The following is a 12391-nucleotide window of genomic DNA, read 5'->3' as shown; positions in this document are numbered from 1 at the left end:
GGCATTCCTGCTGTTTACTGACCTGGAATATGTCATCATGAAACCCTACTGACCTCAGTCCGGAACATGACTCCCTTTCCTGTGTACAGATCACCCAAGAGAAGTGGTTTTTGCAGTTTGAAACATACACACACACACACACACACACACACAATCTACTCTAGCTTTGCATGGTATATTTCTGCACGTCTTTATTTCTAGATGTTCCTTGTTCTTTGTGTCTAGCTTATTCATCATAAGCAGGGCAAGCGCTTGACACTCCATTATATTTTTAGGGCTGTAGGAGCTGGCCCCTGACATTTTTGAAATATGTGCTTTTTAGTAATAAATTGTTTTCTTTTTATTTCTCCCCCCAGCGTAGCTGGGATATTATAATATTTAAAACATTAAGCATAGAACAGGCACAGTATTCATGATTGTCGTTTCAGGGGAATATGGAAGTTGTTACCAAATGCTTCCTTATACAGATGGAGCACTGGGTTTGAAGCTTGCCCCCCCCTCCATACTCTTCACCTGTGTATTTAAACATCATTACCTCTTCGCCCCCTGCCCCACACCTTGCCCAGGAGCTGACCTGGAGGACCTGGTAAAAACCAGATCTTTTAGAGTTTAGAGTTTAGAGTTTAGAGGTTAGAGGTTAGAGGTTAGAGGTTAGAGGTTAGAGGTATGGCTCATGGATTAAGAGCATTGAGCAGTCAGGGCTCTTACCTGATGAGCCATCTCACCAGTCCCAAAACACCTATTTTTAATGATGGTTCTTAAATGCTTTAACCTCCCTTGTAGCCCATCACTCACCAGAGGTAGTGGGAAAGAAAGGATACGGGTGGGGGGCAGGGGAGTGGAACTGTTTAGAAAGGTTCTTTGGAGCAACCCCTGTCTGTTTTGTCTGGAAATCAGCAGTTCAGTTCACAGGTTAGCAGTGGCAGCTCAATCCACTTGCAAACACTTCACAGATACACCAGCAGTCCAGTTTGGTAGAGTCGGTTTAGCAAACATGAATCAGCAGCAGCGACACTACCTAGCAGAGACAGCCAGGCGTCAGCCTCGTCAGCCTCGGCATAAGTCAGCAGGAGGGACCAGAAGAAACACGCAAATGCATGTTTGTCTCAGCTGACATCACTCTGCCAGTCAGCCCGAGTCTGAGGAAGTGGCAAGAAACTGCAGCACACCACCAGAAGGCTTTTGGTATCCACAAATGCAGCTCAACTATGCAGTGTAAGGTCATCGGATCCCTAATACAGATGGTTGTAAACCACACTATTGTTGCCGGGACTTGAACTCAGGACCTCTGGAAAAGCAGCCAGTGCTCTTAATGACTGAGCCATCTCACCAGTCCTCACTTTTTATTCTTCAATTGCCTGTATATGGGTGTTTTGCTGGAGTGTCTGTGCACCATGTTGGAGTAGGGCCTGAGCAGTCCTGAAGAAGGCGTTTAGTTCCCCTGGCACTGAAATTACAGATGGTAGTGGGTGCTGTAAATCACACCCAAACCCTCAGGAGGGAAGACCCATGCTTCTAAGTGCAGCTCCATTCCTCTCTCTAAGCCTTGGTGAGTCTCCCAGAGCACACACCCAGCACCGTGGAGCAGCTAAGTCGAGCATGTACTGCATTGGGGCAGGCTCCCAGGAAAATGAACAAGGAGGTGTAGTGACATACGCCTAGTCCATCCCCCAGCCTCTGACCCCCATTCATCAGTCAAATCAGCCAAGACTTGGGGAGAGGCCAAAAGCACCAACCCAGCAGGCTCTGTCCTATGGCAGGGCACATCAGGACTGGAAAGGGGCCTTCTCAGCAAAGATTGTGCTCTATGAGATGGGAAGCCATTAACTCCGGAAGAGTCTGTCCCAGACAGCTACCAGGCTTGCGGTAGACACCCTGTGGGCAAGAGAGACTCCTGCGTGTTCAGCTCTTGGGATGCTGTAGAGCAGCTGAGCCCACACAGGTGTGATGTGTCTCTCACTCGGTCCTCTGTTCCAGCTTCCCCATCCCTGGCAGGTGCGAACTGTGTTTTAACTGGTGCTACAAACAAATCGGAGTCTGTTAAAGTATCTGTGTCGGCTCTTCTAACAGTTTTCAGGCTGAGGAATAGAATCGCCTTGGTAGCAGCGGGGAGGGCGGCCAGAGCAGAGCAGAAAGCCCACCTCGCTCAGGGGCTGGGTGAGAGAGAAGCTGTCCCTCATGCTGGCGGATTCTGCATCTGCGATTCAAACAAACTCAGATGGAGAAAGGGGGGCTGGGGGAGTCCAGGAAGCTAGATACTGGTGAGATAGCCATGCAAGCCTGAGGATTTGAATCTGATCCTCTGAAGCCACGTAGAGATGGGGGAAGAGATCTGATCCCACAGAGCTGTCCTCAGACATGCAAACTACGGCACAACCCTTAGAGGTATCATTCAGTGACAGAGAATTTACCTAATGTGCAAGACCCAAGTTTGATCATCAGCAAACACACACACACACACACACACACACACACACACACACACAGAGAGAGAGAGAGAGAGAGAGAGAGAGAGAGGCTCAATAATTAAAAATTTTAAAGAGATTTATTTATTTTTTATTTTGTATATAAGAGTGTTTACTTATGTCCCACATACATGCCTGCTATCCAAGGAAGCCCCAGAAAGGGGTGTTGGATCCCCGGGAACTGGAGCTATAGAAGGTTGTGAGCTGCCATGTAAGTGTTGAGAATTAAACCTGGGTCCTTTGCAAGAGCAGCATACTGAGCCATCTCTCCAGTTCCAATAAAAAAAAAATTTTAAAGTCCAGAAATTTTTAGAGAAGCAAAATTTGAGTTTGCTACATGCTAAGTAGTACATTGTCTGCATGTGGACAGAGTGACATGGGCAGACCCTGCTGTAGGCCCCAGCATTTCATAGATCAGACCCTCAGCATCTCTCGGGTGCTCAGGAGTCAGGCATTGTCCGCTACACCTTTGCGTGTGTGTGTGTGTGTGTGTGTGTGTGTGTGCACTTGAGTGTGTGTGCACGCGAGTGTGTGTGCATGTTGTCAGGGATCAAACTTAGGTCCTCAACATGTGAGGTAAATGCTTCTATTACTGAGTTACACCCTGGCCCTTAATTTATCTCTTTTTGGACTCTGCCTTTAAGCCACCCAGACTGGCCTTGAACCCACTCTGTATTCACAGGCCTTGAAATCGCAAGCCTTCTGCCTTCTGCCTCGGCCTCCCAAACAGCTTTGATAAGAGCCGATGACAGCAGCCCTGGCTCTTCAGACGTATGATGGCTGCATCTCTAGTGAACTTGGCAGTGTTCTCTAAGCTTACAGAAGAACAACTATTGATATGGTGCCTTCTTTGTATCAGGTATTTGAAGCCACCCATGAACGAGACATGCACAAGTTAAGGCAAACACAATGACATTTTATAGAAGGGTCTTGAGCATTAATGTTTGTTAATCTGGGGGAGGTGTACTAGAATCAACGCCCCGGGGATACTGAGAGATGACTATATATTTTAAAATCTCCCTAAGAACATTAACCTAGCCAGATGCCATGTGGTATCTTGGATTGGATCCCAAGGACACAGAAAAATTATTAGAGAAGAGGCATGAAAAATAATAACATAAAATCTGTAGTCTAGTTAGTAGTAACGTACCAAGGTTAATTTCTTGGCTTTGACCACACATCCTGGTTTATGTAAGATGCTAAGAGTAGAAGAAAACAGTGAAGGCTATTTAGGAACTTTCTGTATTGTCTCTGAAACGTCTCTGTAAACCCTAGATTATTTTAAAATATACATTTGCTAAAACAAAGACCACAAAGAAAAAAAAATTGACCGATTATGTCATTATTTAAAGATTTCAAGCAACCAAGAATGAGGGATAGCAGGGTGGGGGTGGGGTTACCAGGTGGCCATGGTCTGCTGCAGAAAAAAATGAGTCCAGCCTGGCAGCGGCATTTGCTCTTGAGTTCTCACCAATGCAGAAGACACAGCTACAATGGTGACATGTTTGCTGATCCCCAGCTTCAGCATGCAGCGCTGAAGAAGAGAGACTTCAGACGATGCAGGGAAGGTCAAGGGCTAGGAATCTAAAGCTCCCAAGGGCAGGGACTCTGAGTGTCACAAACACCCCAGGCTACTGTGGACTTCCATTCAACCCCTGTCGTGCAGGTTTCCTGGGACACTTAAAGTTTTCTCATTTCAATAATAATAATAATAATAATAATAATAGCAACAATAAATATTTTAATATGATTAATAAATTAAATAAAATTATAATAAAAGTATTATTATTAATACTGTGTATGTGAGGTGTGTGTCTATGTATCTATGTATGTGGTGGGGGATCAGACTCCAGAAATCAGGGTTGCCAGGCAAACACTTTTAACCTTCTGAGCCATCTCACAGGCCCTAAAACTTTAAGCTTTGACCTGGAATTCCAAGTGTTCCGAGCCTGGGGGAAATTGCTTGGGGTCCATCTTTCCTCCAAGCACTGCAGGGCACCAGTGAGAAATCCTTCCCAAAGGAAATTAGCATTGCTCTAAGCCTCAAATTATGTTTGACAAATGATTTTTTTTTTAAATACGACCTAGTATGTGATCCAAGATTACCGAATCCAGAGGACACCAGATGGCACTGGCAAGGACACGCAGAGACGGTGGGCAATAGCAACAGACTCTCAGGGACTGCAGATATTGAAAACAGCAGGGAGAGCCTCAGCACAGGGACTCCTCACTGAGTGTGCGCAGAGGCAGAGTTCCAGCTCGGAAGTTTTGGCATGGACTGGAGAGTAAAAAATTGACAACAGATTTGAAAAACAAGGGAAGAGAATATCTCGGAGTTCAACGGATCATCTTGGAAGAGATTAGGAGAAGGGCAGAAGTCCTCATTAGCGGAAGGACCTTTCAGAAGAAGCCAGGTTGGTGTCTGTAAATAGAATGAAATTCTTTTATGAAATCAAAGAGGCACATGAAAAGTGTGTGTGTGGGGGGACAAGCTTGGCTCATGTACACTTCACTAGAGACCAGGAATGACAGAAGATAGATAAATCGTGACCCGGAAGTCCCGTGGCCGGAAGTCCTGTGGCATGCATTCTTTATGCGTTTCTATGTGTTTATTTTCTAAGGATTTTATTCACTTAGAGAATTTATGCGTATATATGTGTGTGCCTACATGAGTTTATGGGCATCATATGTGTGCAGATGCCCAAGGAGGCCAGAGGATGTTGCATCCCCTGGAGCTGGAATTATAGTTGGTTCTGAGTTACCAAACCTGGGTCTTCTGGGAGTGTCTTAATTAGGGTTTCTATTGCTGGGATAAACACCGTGATCAAAAGTAACTTGGAGGGGAAAAGGCAGTTTATGGTCTATCACGTGGGAGAGGTCAGGGCGGAAACTCAATGCAGGAGCCTGGAGGCGGGAACTAAAGCAGAGGTCGTGGAGGAGCACTTCTTATTGGCTTGTTCTTCATGGCTTACTCAGCCTTCTTTTGTTTGTTTGTTTGTTTGTTTGTTTGTTTTCCAAGTCAAGGTTTCTCTGTGTAGCCCTGGCTGTCCTGGAACTCACTCTGTAGACCAGGCTGGCTTCAAACTCAGAGATCCGCCTGCCTCTGCCACCTGAATGCTGGGACTCAAGGCATGCACCACCACTGCTCAGCTCAGCCTACTTTCTTATAGCACCCAGGGCCACCTTCCCAGTGGTGGCACAGCCCTCAAGGAACTGGACCCTCTTATATCATAAATTGAGAAAATGTCCCACAGGCTTGTCCACAGGCAAGACTGGTAGGAGCATTTTTCTCAGTTGAGGTCCCCTCTCCCCAAATGACTCTAGTTTGTGTCAAGTTGACAAAACAAAACAAAACAAAACAAAAACAAACCTAGCCAGCATGAGTAGTAAGTGCTCTTAACCACTGAGTCATCTCTTCAGCATGTGTGCGTACAGGTGATCTGGGTCTAAGGGAGGTAGAGTATAGAAATCAATGATGCCAAGTAGTAGGGAAAGAAAGAGAGAGAAAGAGAGAGAGAGGGGGAGAGAGAGAGAAAGAGAGAGAGAGAGAACATACCTTGTCTCTCATCATGCATGAAAATTAACTCCAGGTATGTACAATGTTTAGAACAGAGTAGAGAGCAAATTCATGGCCTTTGGGCAGGGGAAGAGTTCTTGACTTTGTCTTTTAAAATGTAATGTGTGTGTGTGTGTGTGTGTGTGTGTGTGTGCACGCACACGCGCGAGTGCTCGTGCACGTGCACGCGTATGTGCCCATGCACGAGCAATCACGAGCCATGACACACATATGGAGGTCAAAGGATACCTCTAGTGCAGTCCTTGCCTTCCATTTTATTTGAACAGGTTGGCTTTATTGTTCCCAGCTGTGTAAAGTTGAAGGATATTTGATCATACTGTGAACCTTGAGATTGTGTTATTTACTGGGGAAAGAACAAAACCAAACCCTGTTTCTAGTTAGGGTGTACCTCGGCCCTTAGCACACACCTTTAATCCTAAACAATGAAGGTAAAGTTAGTTTATAGAAGGAAGCACCCCTGTTGGAAAGTGGTGTCTAATTGAGTGGCAGGCAAAGTAACGAATCAGGAAAGATGTGACAGAACAGGATATGCCCAGCTCTTAGGAGAAGAGACAAGAAAGGGAAGCTACTTGGGAGCTGCAGCAGTTCAGAGAGAGACAGAGAGAGGCAGGCAGTTTTACCAGGAAAGTTTTACAGAGACGGGTTAAAGAGAGAACAAGCTAGACACTGGTGAAGACAGAAGGAGCCAGAGAGTGAGAAGGAGCCAGAAGATTATCACAGATTGCTAGAGTTAGTTTGCGGCCAAGCAGAGCAATTTGGTTAGAGGCTGAGAGCGAAGCCAGGTTGAATCAGTCAGCTTGGAGAGGCGTCTGAGGCAGACTAGCTGAGTTGAACCAGCCAACGGAGTTCAGAAAGAACAAGAAAGGTGAGCTTATTCAGCAGGAAGTCTCAGAGCCTGAAAACATTCTAGGCCTAGATTAGATTATATAAAGGCTCGAAGCTTCCAGGACTAGGCCTAGGTTAGCAGAGAGAGGCAGTAAGCCTCGGAGATGACAATTACATCAGGCAAATGAAAGTTACTTTAACAGTGTGTGCAAGGCTAGCTGACTCGCAAGCTTTCGGGGATCCTCTTGTCTCTGCCTCCCATCTAGACACTGGAGCATAGGAATTTCAGACACGCCCCACTGTGCCTGGCTTTCCTTGGGTTCTGCAGATCCAAATCTAGTTCTCACTTGGTGTGAGAAGTGCTTTATCCACTTGGCTCTCTCCCCAGTCCCTATTTCCTTTTAATTTTGAGGCTCTCATGTAGCCCAGGCTGGCCTTGAGCTCATATGTAGCTGAGAATTATATTGACCTTCTTATCTGTCTTTACTGCTCAGGTGCTGCCCCAGCGCCTGGTGTCCGTGGTGCTGTGAACCAAACGGAGCGCTTTGGGTATGCCAGGCAAGCACTCTATCAACTCCCAATCCTGGGAAAGAGTATTTGAGACTCAAAAAATAAAGAGCACAAAGGAAAATACTGATGGCCTTGATGACATTAAAATTAAAAAAAAAAAAAACTGTCCATCAAAAGATGACATAGAAGAAGCCACAGAGTGGGAGATGTCCCCACCACTGATCCCTGAATGGCAGGGATACATTGGAAACAAAATAAGTCCCTGGGCAGAACGGATACATTGTAAACGAAATAGTGAAGATACTGGTGAATCAGGCACATTCTGAGTCTATTTATTCATGTCTACAGCTGACCAGACTGAATCCCAATGTGTTGGTAATATGCATACTGTATGATTAAGCCATAAAGCCTGAACGTAGGAGCTGTGAGCCAGAGGTCTTCAGGGGATTCTGGGAGCTGCTGGTGTTTACTTCTCCATCAGGGTGTGGGTTGCACAGGTGTTCTGAGTTTTAGTACTCTGAGAAGTTGGCTTAGGTACTTTCCTAGGTGCACATTTGAGTTTTTCTCTCTCCTCTTTCTCCCCCACCGCTCCCCCCCCCCCAACCGAGACAGGGTTTCTCTGTATAGCCCTGGCTGTCCTGGAACTCACTCTGTAGACCAGGCTGGCCTCGAACTCAGAAATCTGCCTGCATCTGCCTCCCAAGTGTTGGGATTAAAGGCATGTGCCACCACTGCCTAGCCGTATTTGAGTTCTAAATACTAAGCTATTTTATTTATTTATTTATTTTTACTGTGATGCAGGGGCCTGGCATATGCTAGGCAGGTGCTCTGCCCCTGAGCAGCATAGCCACCTACTTCTCACTGAGATGTAAATGGGATCGAGGCGCTTCTCTTTATCTTCCTCTGACTCACCTCGCCTAAAGATGCCCTTCTGGGATGGTGCCCATTTCCTCTCTTGGAACTGTTCCTTGTTCCCTCTGGAGCCTGGGCTGAATGCCATGCACAGCCAGGAGCACCTGTAGCCGGAGGCAGTCTCTGCCACCTCTTCCGGGATGGCTGGCATCCATCTTTTCTGGATTAGGCTTCCTACACTCTCTCTCGTACGCATAGATCTCTTTCTCCTTCATTCCTCCAGCATGGACCTCCTCTTGCTGTGGCCTCTGCTCCAAGCATCTTAGCTCTGGCTGGGTGAATCACACCTTGGCTTCCCAGTCATCTTGGTCGCCTCTGCCTTTGTACCACCTGTAATGTGGTGGGGCTCAGCTCTCTGTCCAGCACCCTCACTCTGAACTCTCAGCCACTCAAATCTCCCTCTCCTGTAGTTGCTATTCCCTCTAACCTGCTTGCTTAAAACAAAAACAACCTCCCAAAACAAGCCAAAACCCCCAAACTCCTGTACTATAGGGCATATACGTACATATGAAACTTCATTTTATCTTTTTATGCTTTGTTTTATTTTTATTTTCTATTTATTTTTTATTATTTATGTGTGTGTGAGTGAGCATGCACATGTGTGTGTGTGTGTGTGTGTGTGTGTGTGAGTGTGTGCACTTATGTGTGTGTATACCCTTGGAGACCAGAAGAAAGTGTTGGATCCCATGGAGATAAGAGTCACATGTATTTTGAGCTACTCAGTGTGGGTGCTGGGATTTGAACTTTGGACCTCATGATAAAGTACAAACACTGAGCCATCTCTCCAGCCCTCTCCCACCCACTCCCCATAGAGACAGGCAAGGCTATCCTTGAATTCCTGATCCTTTAGACTCAGCCTCCCAGGTCCTGGAATTACAGACATATGCCACGTAGCCTGGTCTGGGAAATTTCTTCGGGCATATCTGTGGGGGCTTATCTTTATTACGTTTATTACAGGAGCTCTGCCCACTGTGAGTGGCACACTTCCCGCCTGGGACCTGGACTGTATAAACCAAGAGAAGGTATGCGGCAGACCCATGTACCCCTCATCTGCCGCCTCATGACTCAGACAGGACATGACCAGTTGCTTCACATCCTTCTTGCTGTGAATTCCCTGCCATGATGTCCTGTATCCTTAAATAAACCTTCCATTGCTTCTGTCAGAGTATTTTTATCATAGAAACAGTACAACAACCTCTGGCAGCATTGTGCATATATACATTTCAATTTGTCCATTCACTCACGACAGGCATTAGTGCCCTTAGGGGATACTCGGGGAGAACAGCGCCCTCTTCTTCCTGGCTCCTTCCATGCCTTTCTGTCCCTCTGGCCTCTTTTGATGCATGAGGGAGGCGGACGCAGTGCTACAGTCATAATACGGCTTGTGCTCTGATCTCGGACTTTCCAGCTTTTAAGCAATAAATTTCTATTATTTATAAAGTACCCAGCCTGTGGTATTTTTGTTATGGCAGCAGGAACTGACAGGTTTTAATTTGCATCTCCACGATGACAAATGATGTTGGGTGAGCATTTACTCGTGTGGCAATATGTTATTTGTGTATCCTCTTTAGTGGAATGTATGCTTGGATCTTTGTCCAATTTTTTTTTTTTTGGCTGCTTGTCTTTTTTTTATTATTATTATTGAATGTGACGGGAGTTCTTTATTTTGGACAAAAGTCTTTCATCAGATAATATTTCTTCCCAGCTTGTGGCTTTTCTGTCATGTGTGTGTGTGTGTGTGTGTGTGTGTGTGTGTGTATACAAGTGTAGGTTCCAGAAGTCAACCCCAGTGGTGTTCTTCAGGAGCTGTCCATCTTGCTCTCGTGCTGGGACCCGGGGCTCACCAATTACGATAAGCAGATAGGCAGATAGGCAGGTAGGTGGGTAGGTGGATTGGTGGATAGGCAGTCTGGCCAGTGAGATAAGGGACCTGGCCATCTCTGCTTCCCCAAATCTGGGGATACAAGCACATGCCATCATGCACAACTTTTGCATGTGGTTGCTGGGGCTCAAACACAGGTCTTTATGCCTTCATAACAAGCAAACAAGCAGTTTACTGACTGAGCTGGCTCTTTAGCACCCAGAGTGTTGATATTGCAGGTATGAGACGCTGCAGCTGGTTTCAACTGCTTAATTTCTTAATAACTGTTTTTTTTTTTAAATAAAGACTTATTTTTAGTTATGTGTGTGTGCATGCAGATGCAAGTGCAGGCATCTGCTGAGGCCTCAGATCCCCCTGGAGTTGGAGTTACAGGCTGTTCAGTGGTCTGACATGGTTCTGGGGACAGAACCCTGGTCCTCTGCAAGACAAGCAAGCGCTCTTAACCACTAAGCCGTCTCTCCAGCCCCACAGTTGAGACATTTATGTAGTTGTTTTAAAATCTTTTCTAATAAATCTATGCGTACACCAGTATTTAAATATGTTTCCTTCTAGGAGTTGTATTAATTTAATTAGGTTTATAGTATCTCTTAAAAATTCAATTTTGTCCTGGGTGTGGTGGCGCACGCCTTTAATCCCAGCACTCGGGAGGCAGAGACAGGCGGATTTCTGAGTTCAAGGCCAGCCTGGTCTACAAATTGAGTTTCAGGACAGCCAGGGCTACACAGAGAAACCCTGTCTCAGAAAACCAAAAAAAAAAAAAAAAAAAAAAAAAAAAATTCAATTTTGTATATTGTGTGAAGTAGAGACTGAGTCCCCCACCACCACCACCACACACACACCATGTACAAAACCATTGTTTGAACACCCTCTGTTGTTGCTCTAGTAAAGAAAACATCATCTGGCTTTTCAAAATTTTCAAAGCTTAAGCACCACCAGAAAAAGCACGTCTGTGTCAGGTATGGTGGCACGTGCCTGTGATCCCAGAGGTCAGAAGGCAGAGGCAGGTGGATTCTGTGAGTTCCTGGCCAGCCTGGTCTACAGAGTAAGATCCTGTTTCAAGGCCAAAAATAAAAATAAAAACAAACAAAAAACCGTGCACTGGCTGCTTTTGTGTGCCAACTTGACACAAGCTAGAGTCAGCAGAGAGAAAGGAGCCTCCGCTGAGGAAATGCCTCCATGAGATCTTGCTGTAAGGATCTCAGTTAGTGATCAAGTGGGGAGGGCCCTGACCGTTGTGTGTGGTGGCATCCTTGGCCTGGTGGTCCTGGGTTCTACAAGAAAGCAGACTGAGAAAGCCACGGGAAACAAGCCAATAAGCAGCACCCCTCCATGGCCTCTGCATCATCTCCTGCCTCCAGGTTCTATCCCTGCTTGAGTTCCTGTCCTGACTTCCTCCTGTGATGGAAGTGTAAACCAGGTAAACCCTTCCCTCCCCAACTTGCCTTTTGGTCATGGTGTTTCAACGCAGCAGTAGAAAACCTAACCAAGACCATTTCTTAGTTTTTCTCTGCTCTAAATGGGGCCTGCTGTCTGTCTACCCATATCACGTCACTGGGGCCTGTCATAAATGTAGACTGATACTACTTGCCCCACAAGCCTCAGGTGACTCATAGACACAATTTGGAGCAGCTTGAGGGACGAAGGGAAATTTCTTGGTGACATTTGCTGCCCTCTTACAGCCTGCCTGTTCACTGCAAGCTGCAAAGACTGTCGACTGCCTACCTCTCTGGGACATGTGCCTCCTAACCGGCTTAGAATGCGCTGTTCTTTGATGCTGTTATTTGAAGGGAGGGGACACACCCACCAGACCACGTCTCATCCTCTAAGACCCCTACACCACACCACTGCTCACTCACACAGTGGTACCTTTCTACTGCTTCCTGCATACACATCAGTTTCTTTAACTGAAGCGAGGAAATAATTTTGGCTCTCTATCTGAGGCTAATAATCGGTAATCCTAGGAGTATATGGGGATAGAGGGAGCACAATAGAAACCAGCTATTTCGGAGCCACCGCACCTCCTCCCCCAGCCCCCGCCCCAGTAAAGCCTGGGACACTAGAGTCTTTTTTCTTTTCTTTTTTTTTTCTTTCTTTCTTTCTTTTTTCTTTTTTTTCTCTTATTCAGCCCTACCTCCTCCCACCCAGGCAGGCAGCATCCAGCTGCCTTCTTCCCAGGCGTACTTCTCCTCCCTCGCGCCTCCCCGTCCCCAGGGCAGCGTG

General features: G+C 46.2%; 1 long non-coding RNA gene across 1 annotated transcript; it reads left to right on the top strand.

Annotated features, from left to right (window-relative positions):
- The first annotated feature begins 4628 nt into the window (after window positions 1-4628).
- On the top strand, window positions 4629-10063 carry E130111B04Rik. The gene is made up of 2 exons (XR_880223.3): window positions 4629-4879; window positions 9247-10063. It is a non-coding gene; the product is annotated as an RIKEN cDNA E130111B04 gene (long non-coding RNA).
- Window positions 10064-12391: the final 2328 nt, after the last annotated feature.

Source organism: Mus musculus, chromosome 11, assembly GCF_000001635.26.
Source record: "Mus musculus strain C57BL/6J chromosome 11, GRCm38.p6 C57BL/6J".
NCBI lineage: Eukaryota > Metazoa > Chordata > Mammalia > Rodentia > Muridae > Mus > Mus musculus.
This window is presented reverse-complemented; position numbering and strand designations above follow the sequence as displayed.